Source organism: Oncorhynchus mykiss, chromosome 22, assembly GCF_013265735.2.
Source record: "Oncorhynchus mykiss isolate Arlee chromosome 22, USDA_OmykA_1.1, whole genome shotgun sequence".
NCBI classification, from domain to species: Eukaryota; Metazoa; Chordata; class Actinopteri; order Salmoniformes; family Salmonidae; genus Oncorhynchus; species Oncorhynchus mykiss.
This window is the reverse complement of record NC_048586.1, coordinates 32,932,304-32,938,614: the sequence shown is the minus strand read 5'-3', so window position 1 is coordinate 32,938,614 and position 6,311 is coordinate 32,932,304.

The window sequence follows — 6,311 nt, the reverse complement described above, 5'->3', positions numbered from 1 at the left end:
TAAATACGTCAGTAGCACGTTAATGTAAGTCTTCTAGTAGGCTATGATGCTTTATTATTTGTTCTAAGCATAAATTATGAGCGTTTGTAATGTAGGCAATTGTGCAAGGTACTCATGACACAAACAGTTTACTTAAAGCTTGCAGGTGTGATGCTTTGTTACTACTTTATAATGTATTGGTTCTTTCTACTCATGACCAGCTCAACATAAATGGCAGGCCTATGACGCTTCTACAAACACACTGCACTACAATATGGATGTATCCTAAATGGCACCCCATTCCCTATACAGTACAGTACTTTTGACCATAGCCCTACGGGTCCTGGTCAAAAGTAAGGCTCTATATAGGGAATAGAGTGTCATTTGAGATGCAACCAATGTCAGTAACTCCCTACTCTGAACCCAGAACCAGTGGTAAACAGCTCCAGAGGGTACTGCAGTGAGTACTGTATCACAAGCAAGCAGCTGACCTGACCTTGTGCAGGGAAAGATACTGTTGTTTCAGGGCTCTTGGTTGTTTTTGCTGCTCAGAGCTGATATTGTACGAGCATTTCCTGAGTTCCTGAACATTTCCTGAACTTGGTTACAAAGACGTTGGTTACAAAGATGTATTTCATACATGATTGCATATAGCAATGATCTACATACTTGGTCTTCAAGACATCATGAATAAATATCATACAGTTATAGAGATGAATACATGAGATTACAAGATTTGGAGTGAACCTTTTACCTTCCCAAGCTACTCAGGGTGGTCCTAACCCATCTGAATAAGCTGAAACGAGCTGCAGCTCCTGTAGGTATTCACAAAACATACTGTAATTTAATATATTACTATATTTAATATATTATAAACCATACATGTCAACACTAAACTTGAGTTAAGATGTGTCACTCTTTGCCACTCCAGAATAAAAATCTACTCCTCTGATATACAGTAGGAGATCGTTGTGTGACCTGTAAAATACGAAAACCATCTCACTACCCATGATACCTGTGGTACAAGCGGTGCCCATGTGTGATCTACAGTATGCCTCTGTCACAGTCTTGAGATAGGGAAGTAGCAGGGCATTGTTTGCCTGGCGACCCAGAATCCTTGCTACGGCCAAACGCTAGGCCACGCCGAAGGTTGTTGCATAGACCCACTGAATGACAAACATAATCAGGATGGAACATAATGCCTGGACAGGGGGAAAACATGAGTAAATCAAGAAAATACATTTAGATACAATAGGGCAGAGGTGTGATACACCAATCAGTGTAATCTAGTGGTTGGAGAATTTGGCATAGAAGGAATCAGACATCGGTTGGAGATAGAGAGTGAGAGAAACGTGGGGGGTCGCAAGGTATTCAGACCCCTCGACGTGTTCCACCTTTTGTTAAGTTACATCCTTATTCTAAAATTGAGTAAATCGTTTTTTTCCCTCATCAATCTACCCCATGAAGACAAAAATAAGTTTTAAAGAAGTTTTAAAATATAAAACTGATATATCAAGTATTTTACCCTTTAGTCAGTACTTTGTTGAAGAACCTTTGGCAGCGATTACAGTCTCGAGTCTTCTTGGGTATGACGCTACCAGCTTGTCACACCTGTATTTGAGGAGTTTCTCCCATTCTTCTGTGCAGATCCTCTCAAGTTTTGTCAGGGTGGATGGGGAGCATTGCTGCACAGCTATTTTCAGATTTCTCCAGAGATGCTCGATCGGGTTCAAGTCCAGGCTCTGGCTGGGCCACTCAAGGACATTCAACAGACTTGTCCCAAAGCCACTCCTGCATTGTCTTGGCTGTGTGTGCTTAGGGCCATTGTCATGTTGGAAGGTGAACCTTTGCCCCAGTCTGAGGTCCTGGGCGCTCTGGTTCAGGTTTTCATCAAGGATCTTTCTGTAATTTGCTCCGTTCATCTTTGCCTCGATCCTGATTAGTCTTCCAGTCCCTGCCGCTGAAAACATCCCCACCGCATGTTGCTGCCACCACCATGCTTCAACGTATAGATGGTGCCAGGTTTCCTCCAGACATGACACTTGGCATTCAGGCCAAAGAGTTCAATCTTGGTTTCATCAGACCAGAGAATCTTGTTTCTCATGATCTGAGAGTCTTTAGGTACCTTTTGGCCAACTTCAAGCGAGAGGTCATGTGCCTTTTACCGATGAGTGGCTTCCATCTGGCCACTCTACCATAAAGGCCTAATTGGTGGAGTGCTGCAGAGATGGTTGTCCTTCTGGAAGGTTCTCCCATCTCCATGGAGGGACTCCTCTTGGTCACCTCCCTGACCAAGACCCTTCTCCTCCGATTCTTGGTGGTTCCAAACTTCTTTGATTTAAGAATGACGTAGGCCATTGTGTTCTTGGGGACCTTCGATAATGCAGAATGTTTTGGTACCATTCCCCGGATCTGTGCATCGACACAATCCTGTCTCAGCTCTACGGACAAGTCCTTTGACCTCATGGCTTGGTTCTTGCTCTGACATGCACTGTCAACTGTGGGAACTCATATAAACATGTGTGTGCCTTTCCAAATAATGCCCAATCAATTGAATTTACCACAGGTGGACTCCAGTCAAGTTGTGGAAACATCTCAAGGATAATCAATTGAAACAGGAAACACCTGAGCTCAATTTCGAGTCTCATAGTGAATATTTATGTAAGAAAGGTATTTCTGTTTCATTTGTTTGTAAATTTGCAAACATTTCTAAAAACCTGTTTTTGCTTTGTCATTATGGGGTATTGTGTGTAGATTGCCGAGGAAATTGTTTTATTTAATCCATTTTAGAATAAGGTTGTAACGTAACAAAATGTGGAAAAAGTTAAGGGGTATGAATACTTTCCGAATGCTCTGTACACTTCAACCATCCTGCCTTAACCACCATTGGTACTCTCTGGCGGTGTTCCAGGGTAACCTGGGCCAGCCCCATCCGTCTCCCTTCATCTCCCTTCCTGCATTTGTTCTAAGGCTTTGATTCAGGGCGAGATGTCTAGGGCCTGGTTCCAGCACGAAAACACACACACACACACACACACACACTACTGAGGGGCGTGGGGGCCGAGGAGAGGAAGTGGGGAGTCAGGGGGGTCAGTGTGCTGCGTTTCATAAGACACGACCAACCTTTAGACCGTTACGCTACACTCAATCTGCATCCCAAATGGCACCCTATTCCTTCGTAGTGCACTACTTTTGACCAGAGCCTATAGCATCTCCGTAGGCCAAAAGTAGTGCACTATATAGGAAATTGGGTGCCATTTGGATTTCCCCCTCAGTTCCTTCACTTCACTCTCTCTCTCTGTGAGGTTAGTTTACTCTACTGACCACTCTAAAATTAGGCCATTCTCTCACTGTTTCCCGTGGAACCCACCCATCGTACGGGTACCACACCCTCCCACTCGAGACAGACTACATTGTGTTTGATGGTTCTGATTTATAGCCAAAGAGAAAAACTTCAGTTTAAGTTATGTGACGGGAAACTGTTTGCAGCTAAATGTGTTTTTGCACTTATGTTAGTTATTTATTTAAGTGCTGGAGAGTACTGTAAGTAGGCTGCTGACATGGGGTTTAAGTGGGCTGTTATTTCTGTTCATATAAGAATTACTATCAGGAGCTTTATGTATCAACTGCCTCAGAGTAGGAGTGCTGATATAGGATCAGGTCCCTCTATCTATTTCACTTTATTCATTATATGATCTAAAAGGCTAAACTGATCCTAGATCAGCACTCCTACTCTGAGACGCTTGAAACATAAAGCACCTGATCCATTTATCTTAATATTTTGTGATTCATGGATCATCCATCCAGCCTGCCAGGCTTATCCAACCCTTGTCCAAGGAAGGTCAGGGCTGGGATGACCCTCTCCTTGGCGATGACCTGGAGGATCCTGGGTGCCCTGTAGACCACCCATGCAGGAGGCCAGCGAGGAGATGTAGAGGCCCAGCAAAAACAGGAAATCCACCAAGGAGACCTGGGAGGTTGGAACAAAACCGGGAAAGAGATTAGTAAACTTTTCCCAGCTCAGTTCTGCTCAACCAACCCCTTATGAAAGCAGAACAATGTAGGCATTTTGAAAATTAGAACAACTTCATATATTAATTTGGTAACACATTACTTGCAGGCATTAAATAAAGTGTCACCATGAATTTTATCGTTTTTTTAACACAAAAAAGAAATATGCTTGCATACACCTTGGTGTACAGAATAGTATGATGTATATTTGTGCTGAGCTCTGTATTATTTCTGCTGTAGATAACATGTAGCTACACTTCAGCAGCAGATAGCCCATTCCTCTCAACCCCCCACTACACTACCACCCACTAATCCAACCCCCCACTAATCCGACCCCCCACTACACTACCATCCACTAATCCAACCCCACACTACACTACCACCCACTAATCCAACCCCACACTACACTACCACCCACTAATCCAACCCCCCACTACACTACCACCCACTAATCCGACCCCCCACTACACTAGCACCCACTAATCCGACCCCCCACTACACTACCACCCACTAATCCGACCCCCCACTACACTACCACCCACTAATCCGACCCCCCACTACACTACCACCCACTAATCCAACCCCCCACTACACTACCACCCACTAATCCAACCCCCCAACCTTTCCACAGCTGAGCTGTCACTCCCTGTTTAGTGGATCAACCCCAGAGTGCCCACATCCCCTACTATCCCCTGCTGTATCTGGTGTGTGGACAGCTGTGACTGAGGATAGTGTGATGCTGTGGGTGTGAGGGTATTGACCCTTAGCTGTACAGCAGGGCTGTGCACAGACCTTTGCATGGGCAGGTGCTCAGTAAATTTGTAAAAATCCAACATATTTGTTTAGCATTTATTTCCTGCAAAAACACTCATCCCACTGTAAGCAAGCTACCTAGTGTGACGCAGGAGTCCCAATGTCAGCCCAATGTCCCAACAGACTCCCAGAACTTGTTGCGTCAAAGCTACCTAGCTAGTTTATTGCTCACTGGGACGGCAAATAGATGAGGGCTATCAGCTGATCATAGTGAATGTAAATAAGCTAACTGTAAATAAGCTAAATAACTGCAAGCTATGCTGTTGTAACAATTTAAACTCTTTAACTGTGATTGGAGTTTGTTCTGCTGCACGATCTGCATTGTATGCCCATTTAAAAACAGTTGAATTGAACCCTTCCCTGTCTCTGACCGTGAGAGATGACACAAATGAAAGATATCCAGTGTGCCACTACTCATACTACCGCTAAGCGCCGGTAGCGTCTGCTTTTGCTTCAGCGTTAGTTTAACAGCAGGAGGATGAGTGCAGTTCGCGCGGGGGAGAGAGAATTTTCCAAGATTTTTTATTCTTTTTTAAATTACCTAGTTTGATGGCCAATTTTTTTTAGAGATCAGGAGAGAAAAGAGACCAAACTAAAATAAAAATGTATTAATAAGAAAAATATCATATTTCACAACCATAAATACTTTCAAACAAGCTAGCAAGCACACCAGATTTTCTTCAGAAAATGTACTTTTCTAGTTACAGATGAATTCCCATTATGCCCATCACACAGTTAGGATATAAGGAAGCATACACAGACAATTCTTGTGTAGCCTATGTCTGTGTATATTTTCTATATTTGAAAAATGTGTAGGAAGTATGACCTACATTGGATATGAATACTTCTGAACTTTTTTCAACCATAGGAAAGAGAGTAACCTCTTCGAAAGGAAATAGTCACTATGTTTAACATGAGGAAAGCCCCTTGTAAAAAGGGGGCAGCCCTTTTGTATGGAGGAAGGGAGGATAGACGGAGAGAGTTTACCTTTTCCGCTATTAAGAAGTCATAGCGCAGTGCCTCTCTGGTGCAGATGGCTCCCAGAAGGAACACAAAGATCAGATACAGGAACCACCTGTAGTGGCCAACAATACCAATAGCGGTTTATTATCAGTTAGATGGAAGATCACACACATCACACTATAAATAGAGGATTATGTAACATATTTATATAATGGATATGAATTCAGATGGCTGAAATTCTTAAATATTAAAGCACTGAACCTGTCACTAAAGGCTTCAGTCAAAGTTGTACTTAAATCTGAACTGGTTTCCATCAGATTAGTAAAACCGTCTCACCTTGTTTAAAAATAAATGGCCTTTTCCCATTTAGTCAGATTTCAACTTCTCACTTTTGGTTATTTGAATAAAAAATAAAAAATGTAAACAAGCCATAGAAAGCTGGTTGCAATTTCAGTTTAATCCACCAGAAAAGACAGAACAAATGTTACAACAAATATTGTGGTTAAACAAAAATACACTAATTGATGAAAAATATATGTCTATTT